Raw genomic sequence first — 22,734 nt, 5'->3', positions numbered from 1 at the left:
TCAGCCAACGTTCCACAGCGAACTCCCGCACACCTAAGGGAAGAGAAAATACATTATTTAAATCCAAGAAAGGCAAATAGTATAACAGTAATAAGACCTACGTGAAAGACTCTAAAGGGCCTGCATCAGTGAAGTAACTGGATCGCACTCGCCCACAAAGGACAACTCGCCCCTGCCAAGAAGGCAGGACGGAGAGCACGCCAAAACCCATTAGATGAGGAAAGGTCCGGGGAGGGGCTGCGGGCATATGGGGTGTTGGGAGGCTCTTACCCCAGTTGCCCAGTCTTGAACATTGCCCACCTGTTTTCCAGGCAGAACTTCCCCGCTGATTATACCTGTGAGCAGCTGAGAAGGGCGCCAGAGTCCCCACAGCTGGGTGGCATCCCCGTGGATACCAGGTGAGCGTAACACACCGACCCCTCATGATCCCATTGCCCGGATGCCCAATTTCCCTACCTTCGACTCCTTCAAACCCATCTCCAGAGACGAGTTCCTTGACATACTATCAGCCAGCAAACACTCTGGGTCACCCCTCGACCCCTGCCCAGCCTCTGTCCTGAAATAAATATTCTGGTCTACCTGCGCAGGAGAACATGCAAGAGCCATTCTAAATTAATCCCTCACCTCTGGCATCTTCCCTGATGCCTTCAAAATAGCGCATGTCAAGCCTCTTTTAAAAAAGGCATCCCTTGACCCCAAGAATTACAGACCGATCTCCAACACCAGATTTCTTGTCAAACTCATTGACTGGACTGCATACTCCCAGCTCAACTCCTTTGTAGAATCCAACTGCCTCCTCGACCCCGCACAATCAGGCTTCAGACCGCGACTGAAACCACTCTGATATCGATCTGGAATGATCTCAAGGTCACTGCAGACTCTGCCTCACCCAAGTACTTGTGTATGAGGCAGCATGCCTTATACACAATACACACTTGGACGAGGACGAATAGGGCTAGGAGTAATGAGTAATCAAGGCATTAAACACACGTATTGGTGCAACACCATTGAGTTGACTGGGATTCAGCACTCCTCCCCCTCCCCCCTGAAATTTTGGGCTATGTTGACTCGACCGGACTGACCTTCAGAGCAGTTGCCAGACAGAACAGGACACAGATGTTAAATGGCACCTGGGTTTCGCTGTTAACAAGAGCCCAGCAATTCCTAACATAAAGCATCTCACTATTAGTACCTGCATTGAAATGTCACATTTTTTAGGCAATTGAAATCGTGATGTGGGTTTAATACTTGCATGCCAGGGGAGTGATTGGAAGGGTAGAGGGGGAACAGGAGACCACTCATTTTCACAGCAGTCCATAAGTGGGTGCTTTGAACCTTAAAGGAGAGAGTTAACTGCTTGTAACATTGAAGCTGCACAAGAATAGTCTCATTAAAATGCATAAAGAAATGAGATGCCCCCAAACAAATAAGTTTGTCCCTCCTCCACCGCAAATGACGTTAGCTCCTCTCCCAACATTTGAAGGGTTAGCCCCTGAAATGTAGTTTTGTTGCGCCCCTGAACGCAAGCACACACGCCATTCACCATATACACACACACACACACACGCAGACCCAGCCATCCATACATTTAAGTGTGCATTCTTTCACCATACAGGCACACCCAGGCAGCCATCCATACATTTAAGTGTGCACCCTTTCACCATACAGGCACACCCAGGTAGCCACCCGTACATTTAAGTGTGCACCCTTTCACCATACAGGCACACACACCCAGGGCACCCACCCATACCTTTAAGTGTGCACCCTTTCACCATGCACTCACACAGTCAGCCACCTATACATTTAAGTGTGCACCATTTCCCCATACAGGCTCGCTCAGGCAGCCACCCGTACATTAAAGTGTGCACCCTTTCACCACACACTCACACATGCACATGGCATGGGGTTGAGGGAAGCCCTAATACTCTGAAGGCTCTGCAGCTTTGATTCTCCTCGATCTCTCTGCAGCCTTTGACATGGTTAACCACTCAATCCTCCTTGACCGCCTTCACTCCCTAGGAATCTGTGGCACTGCTCTCTACTGGATCGCTTCCTTCCTAAGCAACAGGAAACAAATAACTCTCCTCTCCCCTTAGGTCTCACCTGCTCGCTCAGTGAACACTGGAGTACCCAAGGCGCATGCCTGTCTGCTCTCCTGTTCAACCTCTATATGACCACTCTACCAGGAATCATCCGCATGCACAACATCTCCTGTTAAAACTACGCTGACGATACCCAAATTATCCTAAGAATTCCCAAGTCAGGCACCAACCCCCTTCCTGACCTTGAAGCCTGTCTCCGCGATATTGATCGATGGATGACAATAAACCACCTCCTTTTGAGCCTTGCCAAAACTGAATTCATGGTGTGCGGAAATACTGCCCTGATACTCCCATGACCACATCTCTCGGCCAACCCCCCACACCCACCTCCGATACATTAAAAATCTAGGCTGCTCTATGGACTCGGGCCTGACCCTTTCCCATCAGATCAACAACGTGTCAGAATGCTGTTACTACCACCTCAAACTTCTCAGAGGCATTTTTCCCTACTGTTCATACACGCACAGACTTTCCACAGTTATGTCTATTGTGATGACGAGACTGGACTATGCCAACTCCCTGTACCTAGGAACCCCAGCATACCAACTCAACAAACTTCAAAGAGCCCAAAACGCTGCTGCAAAATTGTCCTTGCCCTGGGTCAAAGAGACCACATCTCACCAGCTCTCCGAACTCTCCACTGGCTCCTAGTCGGACAAAGGGCCACTTTCAAGACCCTATGTATCACTCACAGAGCAGTGCACAAGACAGGCCCATTATACCTACAAGAAATGATAAAGCCATACCTCCCATCCCGCACCCTAAGATCAAGCACTGTCCTCCTCCTAGTGATTCTAACCTCTGTCAGGATCGGAGGATCCACCTTCTCAACCTTGGCCCCAACTCTGTGGAACTCGCTTCCCCCACATATTAGACACAACCAAGACTATAACTTTCCGCAAAGCTCTAAAAATGTGGCTCTTTCCGTAATACCAACCACGACCTTCTGAAGCGATTGAACCCTAGCAACCCGATGAATAATGCTCAATGAGATCCTGAACAATGTCAACACTGAATACGCTTATTAAATCGCTGTTAAGCAACTGCATGCCTGAAATGCTGAATTTGATATCCTTAGATCGTAACTCTATGCAAACACTCTCCTCCCATTACACTATGCTTACTCTCTACTACACCATCACACAATTAGAGTGCAGCTACACCCCTCGATCGATTCGGCATAGCTGCTCACATACAAACATTACCCCATGAACACCTCATCATTCGAATAAAACGCAGCTATATCCCATGAGACACCGGCCTAGCTGCGCACATAAGTGTCCCACAGGCCTAACGCAGCCAGAACCCAGTCTTGGTGACCACCCGACAGACTGCACACATTCAACCGATATCAATACCACCACACCTAATGCTAGGATGCAGCTACCATCAAGCAAATACATCAGCTGCACACATAACTGGTGCAGCGAAGCACCCTTCAACACCCTACTCTCTCAACTGACCTGGACTACGGTCCCAGAGGGCGTTCAACCTACCAGCGCTTTGAGGTCATACCAATGATATATAGAGCGCTATATAAATGCCAAAATAATATAACACCATGCGGTATTAACAATATTCAAGGCATGCGACACAGATCGATATTCACAGTTCACCAAGAGGGTGATGCAGGATAGAATTGGCAGAAATATCTGGAAGTGGTTTTTTTAGGTGGCAATCAGTGTAACATTAACAATTTTCAAAGGGTGTGACGCACGCTAATAATTCACAGTACTATCTTAGTGCGGTACTTTCTAGGTGTGAATCAATGCAATACTAACAATTATTCAAGAGTGCCACACAGGCTAATGATTCACAATACTATTTTAGTGAGCACTTTCTAGGTGAGAATGAATGTAACATTAACAACTTGGGCACTTACTAGATGTGAATCAATGAGACATTTACAATTTTCTAAGTATATGAGACAGGCTATAAATTCACAGTACTATCTCAGTGGGCACTTTCTAGATGAGAATCAATGCAATACTAACAATTATTCAAGAGTGCCATGCAGGCTGATAATTCACAGTACTCTCTCAGTGGACAATTTCTAGGTGTGAATCAATGCAATACTAACAATTATTCAAGGGTGAGACACAGGCCCGTTCAGAGGGTAGGTAGAGTGGCAGGGTTTCCAGAGTACAGTGATTGCTCTACTCCATAAGGAGATGGGGGTGGGAGGCACTACTGAATTAGGCAAATATAAGTTCAATAAGAAGATAATCCTCATAAGTAGGGTAGTGTATTAGTATGTCTCATCAGGTAGGAGTAAGATAAATTTCAGGTGCGGCTGGGAAAATCTCGAGGCCACTCGAGATCAAAATACATAGGTACAAAAAACACACCCTGGACGTTGCCGACCAGGAGCCCAAAGCTGCACTCCTTGCGGGATAATATCCCAGGTCAAATATCTCAACTAGAACAGACGTTAGATGGCTCCAATGAGTCACATATCCATAACAGTTGAGGCTGGATATTTGTAATTTAGATGGCGAGCAGCATACAAATGTGCTCAATAGTTTAACACAATCCGTAATCATTAAAGTGTGTATTTCAATATTTCTGTCCGCCTGCTGGAGTAAGAAAAGGAAAAGGACCAAACTGACTCAAAAACAGGTTAAAACAGAAAGTAAACAGGTTTTATATAAACAAAAGTCTCTGTCTGTTGCACTGTTAGTTTCCACAGTGCACCGTGAAGGGTGTCGTAAAACACAGTAATTCAAAATACAACAATGGTATGGTTTGAGCTATAAAAAATTTGGGTAAACCAAAAAGAAGGTGAATCGAATGAGTATGACAAGTTGTGTCCCAATTACATCATTGTTGATAACATGTACAGTTTCCAACATAAATCCTTTTGAAATTTTCAACATAAAAAAGCACTCCTAGTTGGTATGAGGTGCCAACGCGTTTCGGATTCCATTAATCCATCTTCAGGGCCGGATGTGCTCATATTTCATAATGAATTCAAGTAGAATCTCTTTAGTTGAGTCCTAAGAATAATTCAAATGAAGTCGTCAAGGGGTATAGTGTATTGTGTTTCAAAGTAACTAATAGGCTTAGTCAATACACTAACCTAGTGAGTCGAGGGAACTGGACTCAAAAAGGTGCTGTCGGGTCTGGAGAGAGTCGCCTCCCATCTAGGATGTTGGTAAATGGTCGCGGAATTCAGGTCTCATGCAGGTATCTGCAGGTAAAAGGGAAAAGCCCCCATCAGAGCTGATGGCAGATTCATACTAAAGCAATTTAGAAGTCGCACTGACAGACTGTTCTGCCGCGCGAAAACATCGCCCCCGTGTACTAGTGTGATGAGCTAGTTCGAGCGCGTATAGTAATATGAGTGAGAATCTCTCCGTAGGGAGTATCGTATTGGTTTGAAATTCAATTTTACTTACTGGATCTCTGCCAGGAGGATAACCAGAGCCGCCCGTCGCCAAGACGAGTCGCTCGTAAGTGAACCTAGATAAAGTGGTTGTCACGGACGCCACGCATGCGCGTTGGCGCTTAAGCCGCCATGTTGGTGTGGGCAGTAAGCCGTACAGAGCCATATTGCGAGCGGCGCTGCAATAGTGTCAATCAGGAGAAGAATCAAATTGTACTCGCGCATCTGTATGTGTAAATAAAAACGTCTGCAAGGGCAGAAAATAGGGTCATCATTAATCTGAGTAGTGGAGCGCAGGAGGGGGGGCTGCGCGGAGACGTGAGGACATTTTCGGATTCCAAATAATACATATAAGTGTTGGCGTAAGCTGGAGCCATAGCGGCACCCATGCTGGTCCCTGAAAGTTGGAGGTAAAAATCATCTTGAAATTTGAAGAAATTGTTCATCAGTACTCGTCTCGGAGGTGGGCACGCCATCTTACCCTCTTTGTCAGATACATTGACGATATTTTCGGAATTTGGTCTGGCCCAGAGGATGAACTGAATAATTTCTTCTCAATGATGAACGCCATGCACCCTCGAATTAAGTTTACTACCTGAACGAGTAAATTGAAGATCAATTTCCTTGATGTGGAGGTCTATGTTAAAGATGAGAACCTTGAGACCAGAATTTTCACAAAAGCCACAGACAAACAGTCTACTATTAGCTACAAGCTTTCATCCACATCGAACAATGGACAGTGTTCCACTTAGCCAATTTATGCGTTATCGCAGAAACATCTCTGAAGACACGGAATGCATAAGACAATCTGTCACATTACGACAAAAATTCAAAAACAGGGGATACAATCCGGCCACAATCACTGGCATTGAGGAAAAAGTTTCTATCATGAAGCGGGACACTCCTAACCTCGAAAAACCAACCAAAGGATGAACATTTGGTCTATGTAACAACATATTCAAACCCAAAGCAAGAAAATTAGGGACATTATCCAAAAAAACTGGCCGATGCTCCAGATGGACCCTCAAACTCAGTCTCTGTTTCAACAACTACCTACCTTCGCGTATAGGAATAGCAAAGCACTTAGAAACAGTTTGATCAGAGCTGAAACACCCAAAGATCTACCCATGGCAAAGACATTTAAGGGGGCACAACCTTGCTTTAATTGCCAACATTGCAGCAACATCTTACCTGGCAATACCATCTCACATCCACACACTGGGAAGCCAATCACACTAAAACATTCCTGTACTTGCGACTCCACAAATGTGGTCTATGACTTAAATTGCCCTTGCGGTTTTTACTATGTAGGCATCACTATGAGAAAGGCTAAGCTAAGATGACAGAGCATAAGTCAAATATAAGGACTAAGAGCCTTAAATCCCCAGTATCGGTGCATTTTCTGGAGTCTAGGCACTCGATAGCTCAACTGAAATGTCTAATCCTTGAACAGGTGAAGGCTGGCCCCAGAGGAGGTGATATCCATAAAAAACTGCTACAGAGAGAAATCATATGAATAGATCTGTTAGACTGTCTCACCCCTCGCAGTATGAACTGTGAATTTGATCTTATGTGTTTTCTTTGATGTTACAGATGTGAATTTAGAAGTTGAGGCTGTGTTCCTCCTTTACTGTTATAAATGTGGAATCGGGACTTTACATACATAAGCTTGAATGTACATGGCACACTGAGATGCCATATAAACCGAATGTGCCAATATGTGTATATGCCAATCTGCCAGACATATGTGAATATGTATGCCTCTAGAGAATGTGAACGGCTTAGGGACCGTCAACATGCCAATCTGCCAGATGTATGTGAACATGTATGCCTCTATAGAATGTGAACGGCTTAGGGACCGTCAGCATGACAAACTCTTTAGGGGTATTCCATGCAGAGAAAAGGTCCAAGTACCCATGTAGATTGACCATTGATCACCTCTCTTCAGTTCGACCCATTTTTTGATAGGAGCCGGTATGCTTGCTAGCTCCTCCCTCTGGGTTCCAGCTAACCGGCAGGAGGGAGGGCGCCCCACAGTCCGACTGGAACTGTGACGCCCACCTCCTGTGCCCCACTACTCAGATTAATGATGACCCTATTTTCTGCCCTTGCAGATGTTTTTACTTACGCATACAGATGCGCGAGTACAATTTGATTCTTCTCCTGATTGACACTATTGCAGCGCTGCTCGCAATACGGCTCTGTACGGCTTACTGCCCACAGCAACATGGCGGCTTAAGCGCCAACGCGCATGCGTGGCGTCCGTGACAACCACTTCATCTAGGTCCACTTACGAGCAACTCGCTCGGGTTATCCTCCCTGCAGAGATCCAGTAAGTACAATTGAATTTCAAACCAATACGATACTCCCTACGGAGAGATTCTCACTCCTATTACTATACGCGCTCGAACTAGCTCATCACGCTAGTACACAGGGGCGATGTTTTCACGCGGCAGAACAGTCTGTCAGTGCGACTTCTAAATTGCTTTAGTATGAATCGGCCATCAGCTCTGATGGGGGCTTTTCCCTTTTACCTGCAGATACCGGCATGAGACCTGAATCCCGCCACCATTTACCAACGATCTAGATGGGAGGCGACTCTCTCCAGACCCGACAACACCTTTTTGAGTCCAGTTCCCTCGACTCACTAGGTTAGTGTATTGACTAAGCCTATTAGTTACTTTGAAACACAATACACTATACCCCTTGACGAGTTCATTTGAATTATTCTTAGGACCCAACGAAAGAGATTCTACTTGAATACATTATGAAATATGAGCAAATCCGGCCCTGAAGATGGGTTAATGGAATCCGAAACGCGTTGGCACCTCATACCAACTAGGAGTGCTTTTTCATGTTGAAAATTTCAAAAGGATTTTGAAACTGTACATGTTATCACCAATGATGTAATTGGGACACAACTTGTCATACTCATTCGATTCACCTTCTTTTTGGTTTACCCGAATTTTTTATAGCTCAAACCGTACCATTGTTGTATTTTGAATTACTGTGTTTTACGACACCCTTCACGGTGCACTGTGGAAACTAAGAGTGCAAAAGACAGACTTGTGTTTATACAAAACCTGTTTACTTTCTGTTTTAACCTGGTTTTGAGTCAGTTTGGTCCTTTTCCTTGTCTTACTCCAGCAGGCGGACAGAAATATTGAAATACACACTTTAATGATTACGTATTGTGTTAAACTATTGAGCACATTTGTATGCTGCTCGCCATCTAAATTACAAATTTCCAGCCTCAACTGTTATGGATATGAGACTCATTGGAGCCATCCAACTTCTGTTCTAGTTGAGATATTTGACCTGGGATATTATCCCGCAAGGAGTGCAGCTTTGGGCTCCTGGTCGGCAACGTCCAGGGTGTGCTCTACTCCATACCCAGGCCACACTTACCTTGACAGTCGTCGCTGCTTGACGGCTGGCCACAGACTTCCCCTGCTGACACAACCTGGAGCCGCCTCAGTTGGAGCCGCAGGGACAGCACAGGCAGAGGGCTGCCCTGGGAAGGTGAGTTATGAGCACCGATCTGACCTATCAGGGTAGGGGGGCGGGAGGGATGGAGGGAGTGAGGGAGGGAAAGGGGAAATGGGGCTGGGGGAGGGCCGGGGATCGAGTGTGCAAACCGTGGCTGGGGGCTCAAACAAGATTTAAAATTAGCAAAAACCCAAGGCCCAGGAGGGTCCTCGGGGAGCTACACTGACCTGCAGCACCAGATGGGAAGAGGTGAGCAGGGAGCAGAGCTGGCAACTAGGCCAGGCAAGGTTGGTCCACTATGACCATTAAATCCTTGCCTACTTTGCCAAGAGTGCCAAAATGTGCCAGTCCTGTATTATTAGAAGTATTGCATATTATAATTGTGCTCTGAATTAGTGTTTAGGCTAGAAAGGCACTCTACATACCTTTAGAACCTCAAAAAGCCTCGAATAGGTCCGGATCTATAGACCTTCCCACTCAAGCATGTGTAGATGATCTCTGAGAGGTTGTGACCCTTATTATTTGTAATCAATGTAGACTAGGGGCTGAACCCTGCTGCTCTCCAGATGTTCTTCACTACAACTACCATAATCCTCACCAAGGACTATGCGGGCTTAGGCCAACTGGATTTGTCCAAAACAACTGGAGAGCCAAAGGTTGAGGACCCATTTAGCCTGACCATCTTTTGGTATTTCAATACCTGAAGTGACAAACACGGCTAATTTCCACAATAGACCTTATTTGCAACATGAACCTACCACTCTATCAATTGCTAAAATGCCCATCCAATCGGCTGCACAGATATCAGACACAATCGTTTTGCCACTCAGACTACTGGAAGTCCCAGCGACCTCTCCTGATCCAATGGAGCGACCACCGCTGTATCGCCTTTAACATCCACATCTTTCACAGTGCAAGCCTCCTACTTGCTACTACCATCCATGCACTCACTGGCTTCAGAAAGCATCAATGATACCGTTTAAACTGTTATTCAAAAATCCAGAGGAATGGATACTTTTCAACTCATCCCATTGATTGTCATATCTATTCTCAATCACTGGCTAACCAATGCTTTCAACAAACTGCCCGCATCCACATTACTGCAATCAAGTCAGGAAACAAAAAAGTACGGCAGGTGGTTTAACTAAGAGCACATTCCACTCGGTTTCCAACTGGTTCATGAACAAGATCAAGGCCAAGAATCAGCTGATAAGTACCAACATTATTGCAGACACATCTGCAAAGTCAAGTAAGTGCACTACACCAACCATCTACCTTTGGCACAATACCAAACTAACATTTCTTCAAGCTCTTCTCAAAGGTTAGGAACACAACAGCATGCAGCAAAAATATCTCACCTTAATCTCCCTGGGATACCTTTTGTTTCGCTTCCAGGAGAAAACCTAAGAATGGATGCTGATTTAAGGCAAAACTACTATGTATTCCCACCCACTTATGCTCTCAATCGTCTGATCTGTTGTCGTCCAAACCACCTTCTCGCCCATTATTTTTCAGGACTAACTCATCATAAGTAGTAATTCAAGCTTCCCAGGGTAGTCAAGAAAATCTTTCAACCCACTTTGGCTACATGTCTGGCCCGTAATGTCCTCATTTGTTTGTTTGTTTATTAATTTCTAATGCGCACCAGACCCAGAGGTAACAGGGCGCAGCAATAGGAAAATGCAAAGCTTACAATGTTACATATTATACAAATTACAAAAGGTACAAGGAATCACAAGATAGCAGAGTAAATTACACATAACAGTAAGGATAGTAAGACATAGTTCAGCTATGAGTATGTGAATGGAGGCGTAGTATCATAGCCTAACGGTAGGGAGGACAAAGGGCAAGTGCGGCTAGGGAGATAGGGTGACTAATGGTCATTGGAAATGATATGTTGGATGGGGTTCCTTCTGAAGAGTGATTAGGGTTGGACTGCTCTCAGGTTATTTGGTAGTGAGTTCCGAATTTTGGCAGCCTTCACAGGGAAACTGTTGCCACCAATCGTAGTTAACTTGAATCTCGGTACTTCTAGGCAATTGGCATTAGCAGCTCTGGTTGGTCTAATAGATGTTCGTTTATGTAGTTTATTTGTGAGGTAACTGGGGGTAGCATTATTTAAAGCTTTGTGTGTCAGCGAGATCATTTTTAGCTTTATTTTATTATCTGTGGATAACCATTTGTGTTGGCGTCTGATGGCTGAGATGTGTACTCTTTTGTTTAAGCTAAGCGCTGCTCGCAGGGCGTTGTTTTGTAATGTTTGTAGTCTTTGAATGGTGGTTTTGTTAGCGCCAGTGTAGAGGGCATTGCAGTAGTCGATTCTAGAGAGTATTAATGCTCTGGCCAAGATCATACAACTGTCATTAGAAAGGAATGGCTCGCCAGCTCTTATCAACTTGCAAGTATGAGCAGTGGCAGAGGCCAGAGATTTTACTTGTTTGTCGAATGACAGAGTGGAATCAAGGTGAATGCAGAGAATTCCTGGCCTAGTTTATTGATGTTTGCGTGTGTGCCCAAGATAATGAGCTCTGTCTTATCGTCATTCAAGCATAGGCCATGGGTGGCCATCCATGCTTGAATGATAAGATACACCTTGTTCACCAACTCCAAGTCCTTACAGTGATCCCCAGAAAGTGGGAGAGGAATCTGTGTGTCATCTGCATAGTTAGTGTAGGTGACACCCAGAAGATCCAGATCGTGAACAGGGGTTTGGTGAAGATGTTATATAGGGTTGGCGAGACACAAGAGCCCTGGGGAGCGCCACACAAAATGTGGGTGGGGTCCGCTGCTGCCGATGAGGAGAATACTCTCATAGTTCTCTCACTCAAAAATGATTCTAACCATCTAATGGCCTCGGGAGAAAAGTGAGCAACAGAGTCCAAATGTCTGAAGAGGACCTTGTGGTCGACCAGGTCAAATGCAGCTGAGAGATCAAGTAGGAGCAGGAGTGCTGTCCTCTCTTTGTCTCTCAGCTCATCAATGTGGGTCTTTAAATCGATTAAGGCAGTTTCCGTTCCGTGTAATGGACGGAAGCCAGATTGTCGGGCTCCTAGGAGCTTGTGCAGATCAAGGTGTTTTTGTATCTGAATGTAGGCAGCTTTATCCAGTACTTTGAGGAGGAATGTTACTGTGGTAATAGGGTGGTAATTGGCCGGGATGAGAGGGTCTACTGTCTGCTTTTTAAGGAGTGGGGGCACCCAGGAATGTTTTAAGTTGGCTGGGATGGTGTCTGATGCAAAGGAGGCGTTAATCAGTTTGGTTTGGAAATGAATGGTGATAAGTCTCTAGCAGCGTCTTTTATTAACGGTGCTGGGCAAATATCGCCTTTGCAGTTAGACGGTTTGAGCGAGAGACTGATTTTTTTCTACCTCTAAGGGAGAGGTACTAGGCAGCTGGATATTGGCCATGTGCTGTAGATTCAGCATGTCTTTTGTTTGCTGTATTTTGTTTTGGAGTGTATTTATTTTGTTTGCTAGTGCATGTTTGATGTCTGCACACCAAGGCTTATCCTTGGTAACTAGATCAGGTGTGGCTATTCTTGACTCTAGTTCTTTCAGTATGGAGAAAAGTTCCCTCATGCTGGAGTTAGAGTTGGCGGTGCGTTCATCGTAAGAGTTTCTTTTGGCAAGGCAAACATCATTTTTGTAACGCAAGGAGATGTAAGTTAGTTTTTCTTTGTTTTCGTTAGAGGGGCATAGTCTCCAAGTGTTTTCGCTTTTTCTTTTTAGAAGGAGTAGGTCTCTTAATTGTGGCCTAAATAAATGGTTTATATGAGCTTTGGGTTTACTTGTTCCAAGTTTGAGTGGGGCGATTTTATCCAAGGTATTGAGCATGATATTATTATATTCCTGGACTAGGATGCTAGGGTGTAAGTTGTCCGGTAGTGCATTTAATCTTGGTAGAATGGCAGGGATAACTTTGTCTGTTGTAATACTTTTTTTATTTCTTGTTAAACAAGGTGGCGCTAACAACGAGGCCATGGGAGATGGTCTGGATGTTGATAGGTTGAAAGACACAAGTGAGTGGTCTGTCCATGGTTGAGGAGAGATAGAAGAGATAGTAACTGTACAGTTGCAGTCCGCTATCCAGTCCAATGTTCTCCCCTTTGAGTGGGTCGGTTTATTAACTTTCTGAGACAAACCTGAGGCGTTGATGATACTAGCTATATCTGAGGCTCGTTTATCCGTCGTATCATTAAAGCCTAGGTTGAAATCCCCTAGTAAGAGAAGTTGAGAGGTCGGTTTGATGTTGTTAGTAATTATGCTGTGCTGATCCTCCTCAAAGGTGCCGAGAGGACCTGGGGGTCTCTATATTAAATGGATGGTGAGAGATTGTATGTTGTTTATCTGGAATTTAGCAGAGAGGTTTTCACAGGATTGCAAAATTTGCGTGGGGGCTATTCTGAGAGAGAGGCTCAATTTTGAAATAATGGCAATTCCGCCACCTCGAGAGCCATCTCGATCTTGTCTGGTTATGGTGTAGCCTTCTGGGATAGCTAACATGAGTGATGGGCCTGCTGCATTGTGTAACCAAGACTCGGTTACTGCTAGGAAATCCAGATTATTTTCTGTGATTAAATCAGCTATGTCAAGGGCATGGGCAACAAGTGATCTCGCGTTGAGAAGTGCTCCTTTAATTGGTGATGCCTCCTCTGCGGCTTTGACCTGGCTAAGAGTGGATGAATTTGTATCCGTAGGCTTGACATTATCTCTCTTAGTTTTTGTGGCATTTATATTAGAGGCAGACGGTGGGTGTGGCAAATTGGTATGATTCTGCTTCATATTGTGCAGGTAGTTTGTCTTCAAATTTAGTGGTGGTAGGGCTCTTCTCAGAGGTTCATGTAGTTTAGTGAGTCTTGCGCAGAGTTTACGATTTCTATCAGGTATGGTACATGGGAGGGAGGAATAGACTTCTGTCCCTGGGGCACCATAGTGTTTGGGTTGGGAGGTGGTGGGATTATAGAGAACTATCTTTGGCAGAGCAGGTGAGATAGGGTCTGATTCGGAGAAAGTAGGCTCAGTATGGCATTCTTGACTCGTGGTAGCAGAGTATGTAGTGGCAGCCATTATGCCGTAGTACATCATTAATTCAGCATCTTCCACCTAGTCAGGATATGGACAAGTAGGTGTGTAAGGCCAAGACTATGCTACGAATGGTGAAAATACCATACAATTAGTGCCTAGGTCCAGCCACGGCTAGCAATATTGGCTTATGCCATATAAATAGGTCAGGGCACGATCAGTCACTATGCAGTGTAGTTTGGGCATCTGGACAAGGTTGTGTCTAGAGTAGTAATTCTACAATGCAAATGAAGGCGAGGGGCTCGTGAGGCAGGCACAATCAGTAGCTATACCGTGCAATTTGGGGCATGGGGACTAGGTCAAGACTAACACAATGGCTATACAATGCAATTTGAAGCACGAGGGTGCGTAGGTCAAGGCGCTTCAATGGCTATGCAGTACAATTTAAGACACAGGACCAGATCAGAAGCTAAGAGCGTGGCTGAGCAATACTAGATCAAAAGATAAAACACAATGGATGTGCAATATAGGTGCGTTTGAACATCATACCCAAATGGCTATGCAGTACAGTTTGGTCAAAGCTGGTACAGTGCAATTAAGGCATGAAAGGTGCGTAGGTAAAGCTCAACAATGGCTATGCAGCACAATTAAGACACAGGACCACATCAAAAAGCTAAGAGCAATGGCTGTGCAATACCAGATCAAAAGTTAAAAAAACAATGGCTATGCAGTACAATTTAAAGGCGCAAGGACCAGTTTAAAGCTAAGGACAGTGGATGTGCAGTACAGGTATATCTGGGCATCATACACAGGTAGTCTGTGCCATGTACAAATTATGGATGCAGGGATACTTAGGTAGTGGGCAAATGGTGATCATAAAAGCATAAGGTGCAGATGGTACAGATGTATACAAGTACACGCGGTCATGCAAATTATGGTACAGAAATGTGCACACGAAATATGTAATTGTTAGATAGTTGTTAAATTGCATGTAGGTAGTGGCGTAAGAATACAGAAGTCGCGAGTATTCTAGATCACTGAATCATAATTTCCAGTTAAAAACGACCAGTGTCAAAGAACATCAGCTAGCGTAGGCTTAGAGTACGGATGCTGTGTGAGAGGCACTTGATCTGGATCATCCGGATCGTGCAGGGGTCCTGGCAGACGGCATGAAGGCTAGTGACAGGCTGTGGACAGGTGCTAGCCTTGTCTTCCTAGGCCTTGCTGACGTGGGCTGGCTTCCGCTTGCCGGCTCACGGGATAGGCTCCTTAAATTGGCCTGGAAGCCAATTGGAGCCGTGTAGGGAGGCCTGAGGCTGGGCTTAGGTTGATGACTGCTGTGCAGCCCGGCGGGCGGCCACCATGGAAGGTGCTTCTTCCTTGTGTCGAACAATGGAGTGCTGTGAGCATACACTAGGAATGTGCACCGATACAGGGCTTCTAAGCCTGGGCCAGTGTGACATGGTGAAATAAGGCGCAGTTGGGCAATTATAGTGGCAGAACGTAGCAATTCCGGCGCATGTTGCAGTAAATGCCATTTTAGAAATTGCATCCACATTCTTTGGGGCGCTTACCGCAGCGTTTGGAAGACAACAGCTGGGTCACAGATGCCCACTGCTCCTGCAGTGGAGCGGGGAGCTCCCACTCCATAGAAGGCTGCTACGAGGGAGACGTGGATGACACCACATACCAAACAAACACTCTCCCAGTGGAACACAAAATCTCTCTCATTAAATTACAAACTACTAAAGAAAACCGGTCTCAATCCAGATTACCTTAACAACTACAGGCCTATTGCCAATGGCAAATTCTTAGCCAACCCCATTGGGAAAGGAGCCTACCTACAACTACTGGCAATTTGATGATACTTAAGAGGATTCCCACTCACACCAGGGCAGGAAAGTGACACTTCAACATATGGCACATTATTAGGCGGTCATAGAATAGATTCTCTCATGCTCCTGGACCTCTCAGACCCCTTTGACAAAGTAGACCATTAAACCATTAGCAGTCTGTCACAGAAAAGCATCCAAGATAGGGATTGGAGATTGTTGGTCCTCCTCTAGGACAGAGTTCAAAACATCTCTCTTCCTCCTTGAACACGTCTAAACCCAACACCCTTTGGGGTTCCTCTGGTCTTGTTAGATCTCTACTTAAACCCTTGTCGCCCCTTGTTTCAATCTTTCCGTCTCACCCACTACAAACATGCAGGCAGCCCTCAGCTCACCCTTAAACACCATAACTCAAACTTAGTCCACATTATAAAATGGCGATTGGCCCCTCACTAGCCACGCCCCCTGTTGTCAGCTGAGCTGGGAAGCCGCTCCAAGCCAACCAAATCCTAAATTAACATAGGTGACTTGTTACCCTGGACTCCAACCTCGCGTTAGCACCACCACCAATTCAGTGGTAAAATCCTACTTTCCCTTTCTGAAAGTCTAGAGAAGCATTAAGGGCTTTCTTCACCGAGATTGATGGAGGAGCACAAGGACAATTGAAGATAGACTGAATAAAACAAACAAGAAACAATTACTAACCTGTGAGGGGAGTTCTCCAAAATGGGTGCATGTCTCGGATGCCAATTTTCTCCAGTTTCAAACCATGGAGCGTGCAATAACCAGGACATAAAACTCAAGCCTTTTTTTTACAATCACCTCTAAGTTTTAAGTTAGGTCTGACTCTCCACCAATGACAGTGAGGACAGCAGGGTCTTCTGGGTAAGGAGCCACCAACTGTCAGATGTAATTAGCACACTAGTAAAGAACATAAAACACACTACTAAATCGTCCTCGACACGGGATGACCAGTGTGTTTCATGTGAATTTGTGAAAATACATCAACGATGAATTAGTTCCCAACAATTAAGTATTTCTTCTCAAATATAGAATTATTTCAGAGTCACATGCTTCGAATGTAGCATACGCAGCAGTACCCATCTACCTTGGTGCAGGGTCGAGGTCCACCTTCCTAACGTGAGCAGAAGCTGTAACTCCATCTGGCAAACGCGTGTGGCAGCTCTGGTGTAGCCATCAAATCCCATCTGAAAGCGTGGAAGGATCTCCACCCAGCTGCTCTGCAGGTCCCCTCTAATGGGGTACTTCCTACAGGGCTACCAGCATCGCCATCCTCTAGTACAAAGTAGCAATACTTAATGAGGTTCACCAGTCATCTGGCAATGCCTTGCTTGGAAATGAAAAGATCTTTCTTAGTTGGACCAAATGACCTGCTCCATCTGCTTGAAATCTTTAGTTCTTTATCTATAAAATATAAGTGCTTGTTTAACAACCAATATATACAACGTTTTCTCTGTTGGAGATGATGGATTATTAAAGAACACTAGTAAATTCAAACGTCCATTGACATGAAACAACTATTTTAGGACTAAGCATGGGATCGATTCAGATAATCACTTTGTCTTTATAGAACAGCATATTGTTTGTTCACCAATAAAGCCTGAAGAACACGTATCCATCTAGCAAAAATAATGGCTAATAGGAAAGCCACATTCCACAAGATCAATTTTAACGGGCAACTGGATAGTGGTTCAAAATGTTCTGGCATTACCTTTGTTAAAATAACATTCTGCTCCCAAGTAAGAGCTGGTCTTTGGACAGTAAGGTATCTTATCAATAATACTTTCAGAAATGCTTGAATAATCTTCACTGTGAACAGAGAGCTTTGTTCGGATATGTATTAGTACTTTGAAATGTCCGCCACATGAACTAACTGAAAAGTGTTGAGGACCAAGCTTTGCCATTTGTAATAAATACCAAGGTTCAAGAGAGGGACAATGTAGAAGGTCTAGGTGTTTGCACCTACATCAAATCACAAATCTGGTCTACATTCTCATGTAGGTCAAATTGGTGGATAGGTTCTCTGGCTAAGGCCAACAATCTCCATACACATTTTGTGATAACAGATGACCATACTCTTGTTACGGAGCCATTCAGTGACATACAATGATGCAGAGTCGTGTTGAAGCGTCAACGCTGATCCGAGGTCAACAACCTGGGTTGACATTTATGGAAAAGTCCAGTAAGGTAACTCAGCAAGTTGGGCGCTTGCTGCTGAGATCTGTGTGTAATCTGCCAGTCGTAGGTTCGAATCACAGCAAGGCCATCTCAGCTCGTCATCCTTCTGAGATTGACAAATGAGTACCAACTTTGGTTGGGTGAATATTGTATGTCAATGTTCAATGTACAGTGCTTTGGAGACAAAAGCGCTGTATAAAAACACATAATTATCATGACAAATCATTTACGCAAAATGTGAGGCTGAACAGATAAATGATGCAGGTTTTGGAACCATGGGCTCCTATCGCTTTTGGGGGCTATTCACAGGTCACTCATGTGTGGTCTCAGATCAGAGGAACTGGAGGAACGGTGCACAAAATTCTGCTCTAACATCAGGCTAAAAGTACTTCAACAAAAATCAGAGTCTAGATTTCTGGTCGTATAAGATAGGCATTTGGTGATTCAAAAAGGTCAATCTCCAGAGGATCTCTGATGATTCATCATCTTCTGGTCCAGTTCACATTCATGCAGTCCCATGTGATCCCTTTTAAACGTATCTGCCACCAGGTAAACGTCCTGGCCTATTACCCGTCTCCACAGCTCTCAAACATGTTTCGATTGCTCCCTGAACTTGCTCCTCCCTATTAGCATATGTAGAACACTGTCTTAGTGCTATAGCATAGAGCTTTCAGTACCATAACCCGGAGAAGTGGCAGAAAATACCACCATGCCAGCAGAACATGCTCCATTCAGTTACACTGATGTGGGGGCACTTTTCCTTGGTTGATTAGCTACCCTTTGCTTTTTATTTATTTATTACATTTATATAGCACACCTAGCCCTTGGGCATCTGGGCGCTTGAGCTTAAGAATATGGTTACATCCAGTTACATTTCAGGTATAGTCCATGTCATGGCTAGTGCTTAAGAAAGTCGTTAGATCCAGTTACTTTTCAGGCTTTGTCCAGGTCATATCATTTAACTTAAGCGCTGATACATGCAAATACAGTTACATTGTACTACAGTTACGTTTCAAGCGTAGTCCATATCATTGCAGTTGTACATGTTACAAAATACTTTTCCTAGTTCCCCTGGATGTACCTTGTCGGCAGGGGCTAGTAGGGTGTTTAGTACTCGGGGTGGACTATGGGGGATTCTGGATATCTTGGTTAAAGAGCCAGATTTTTAGTTTTCTACTGGACTTGGCTCCGGAGGCATGGAATTCCAATAGTTAGCTGCGCTAACAGGGAAGCTGGAGCCTTTTGATATTTTAAATGCGGTCCCCACGCTCTACTCTGTCAAAGAAGCCTCTGAAGACTGACACATGAAGATCTGGAGCTGCAACACAATGTAAGATTTGTCCTCGATGATCACCAAAGGTTGACAGATTTGAAATGAATAGTATCAATAGTCCCATTCTCCAGAGAGTTGGTGGCAATGATTAACAGCGTTTTCTGAACGGTCTCCATTAGGAGTCTGCAATGAGGATGTGGCACACACACGACTATGTTCCTAACAGCCTAGTGACTTCTCTTGCTGCAACGGTTGATTTTATGTCAAAATCTTGCGCCAGCAGTGTTAGGTCTTTGACCTTTTCCTCTGTTGGGATGACCAGTTGGGTTTCTATGTTGAATCCATTTCCCAGTAACTGTGCGCTGTCCCTGAATATAATGGAGAGTTTTCTATTTATTTTGAAGACCAATTCCAACATCGGAAAAACACACTTGCAGGTCTTGTACAGCCTTTATCAGCTTCTGCTTTTTTTAAAATTTTTATAAACTAACCAATCATCCAGTGATAGATATGCAATTGGTAAAAAACAAAGAAGAAATCCACTATGGATAGCCACGTCCCCTGCACACTTTCTAGACGGCCAAGATAGGCCTTTTGAAAAAAAATTGTAAATTTTTTTTAAATGCAATATTGATAACTTTCAATCAATTCTGTAGAAAATGTCCATAAATGATTCAGTTGAAACTTTCTGTTTTATAAAAAACAATTTTTGCTTTTTATTTGTCTTTTGGTGAGCCCAACGCGTTTCGAGTATAAAAAACTCTTCATCAGGGGCGGCATTTTTCAACAAATTAAAGTCTACAAAAGAAAATACATATATACTTCAATTAGTTAGAACTTAAAGCAGTTTTTACACAATTTTGAAAAATATATCAAACTTTTAGATCAATTTTAACAGATAAATTGTTTACAAGGCAGTCAGCCTAGTCTATAGGGCAACATCCCATTTTTCAGTACTCATTTTAAATCCATCTCCCACAGGGCTACAAGCTATAGGATTTCGTCAAAAATCAACAATTAAGGTTGATATGTAAATGACCTAAGTCTAGTATGGGCATATAGTTTCTTATTAAATTTAGAATGAGGGGTAATGTGCCTTATGTATCCATAGTTGTGGTACACAGAATTGGAGAACGTGGTATAATATTTTAAGCAACTGTGAGTATACGGAGGAAGTGATGAGAGAAACAGGCTAGGAGAGGTGGGTCAAATAGTAGCATTCGGAATGTAGAAAATGGGCAACCAACTTACCCAGGAACATATAATAGGCTCATGGAGCGGTCCAAGATTAGCAAAGCTGATCCAGGTGTCAAGCGGACACTATGTAGTGCATCTCATGGAAAGAAGACTTTGGTGAAGCCTTGATGGGTATGGATATCTAAATGGGATAATGGTATGACCAAGCGGTTATTAAATTAGCTGAGCGGAATAATAAGTGCAAACGAGAGGGTCCAGCCTCTAACTCAAAAGGAACTTACAAGTTCAGTATTCATCTGCGTCCAGGAGTAGTCCGAGTACGATCGGGAACCGCACCAGAGTGATGTATTCACTCAGCGTCCCTGTTTATATACTGAAAAGAGGCTGTGAGGTCATCGTGCGCAAGGGCGTGCAACGTCACGAAAAGCGTGACGTCACCCGCGCACGCGCGCCAAGACGTAAACAAACCAAGTAAATACGTTTTAGGGGACCGGGTTGGATTTGAGCCATAAAAGAATTATGAGTGCTAGGGATGGTCATGAAGTTGAACAGTATTTGTAAAGACTAGGTGATGTAAATCACGATCAGAGGTATGTAAAAAAAAAAAAAAGTTAGCCACATAACGAACAATTAAAAACAATGTTATTAGTCCCATGGATTATTGGGTGTGCTTTCTGGTGTTCGTCTAAATGGCAAAAAAAATTGTCTGGCAAGGGAATTATCAGAATGCAGACAGTTTAGATAAATCTAGAGAATGTCATTTACATGTCAATTTGAAAACAGAATATGTACACAAATCTCGAGATGCCAACAGTATAGATATCCTAGACAGGCCTATTATGATAGTTATTTTCACATTCTGTATTGTTTCAAGGATTTTTGCTGAATGTAACTGTATTTTTCCTATGTCCCCTCCCTCCTTGAAGCGCTTTGAAACACATTGTGTATAGGCGCTATACAAATAAACTATCATATCATATCTAGGTATACAGACTAGTACCTGTAGGTATAATTTTTGTTTAGAAAATGGGGTAGCATACAATACACAATATCAGTCACAAATTTCACAATATTAGTCCCAAATTACAATTGTTGTGAGTTTACATGACATGAGTAAACTGTACATTTATATTACAAAAACCGGGTACAGGTGATCCCTTGTCTAGACAAACAGGTGCTAAAAGAGAATAAAGTTTTAAGAAGTGTCAGGCCAAATCTTGAAATTTGATATTTGAGCTCCTATCATGGAATGAGATGTTTGGGCTCAAAGTATTACAGGGATAATTTACAAAAACGGTCCTAACTAGTAATCTTCATTGATTCCAAGTGGAGTCATGGAATCAAGTTTGTTTATTCAAAAAAGTTCTCTTTGGGCCAGAAGTTTTGGAAGGTCCCCACCTCTACTTAGGGGTCGTAGGACTTCGAGTACCACAAATCTCATCTGTGATACATTGTGTTTTTCGTCTCGAAAGTGTCTGTACACGGGGGATTTGCAATTTTTCGTCCTCACACAGGATTTGTGCTCTGTCCACCTGTCCTTAACCTTTCTGTTTGTTTTGCCTACGTAGTACATACCACATGGGCAGCGGATTGCATAGATTACATTCTTTGTATCACATGTAGCAAAGTTCCTTAGCATTATTTTTTTGCCATTGAGTGGGTGTCTAATATTGTCATCTTTGATCACGTTGTTACAATGTTGGCAATGTAGACAGACGAAAGTGCCTGTTTTTTGTTTGCTGAGGGTCATCTGAGTTGTCTGTTTGGGTTTCTCTGCTTTTATCAAATGGTCTCTCAAGTTTCTGCCTCTGCAATTGGTGCCAGGCTCTTTGTAAACACTATTGTGGCCGATGGGAGATCAAACATCAGTAATGCCAAATTAGTAATGCTCTTCCATGAGAATGAAACCCAGGAACCGCTTTTCTTTGGATGTGTGGGTAGATGTAGGTATAAATCGTAGAAATTTCAGGTTGTCCATTAATTAACCACATTTTTTACAACAGAGAAATTACCGAATTCTTTTGGTCGAAAAACCAAAATTCCTAGTTGCTTTTTGCACTTTTTTTTAAAAAAAATAATGCGGGGTGAGACACACCCCCCCACCTTAACTAATACCTTAAACCTACCCCACACCTATATTTCAATAGAAATGTCCCAACATTTTGAAATATATCGGCCAAAGTGAATCAGTAATTTCTTCCTCGTTTTCTCGGAATTCGGTCAGGTCTACAGATAC

The sequence above is a fragment of the Ambystoma mexicanum genome, chromosome 1p (genome assembly GCF_040938575.1).
Source record: "Ambystoma mexicanum isolate Mex_15411 chromosome 1p, UKY_AmexF1_1, whole genome shotgun sequence".
In the NCBI taxonomy this organism is placed as follows: Eukaryota; Metazoa; Chordata; class Amphibia; order Caudata; family Ambystomatidae; genus Ambystoma; species Ambystoma mexicanum.
This window is presented reverse-complemented; position numbering follows the sequence as displayed.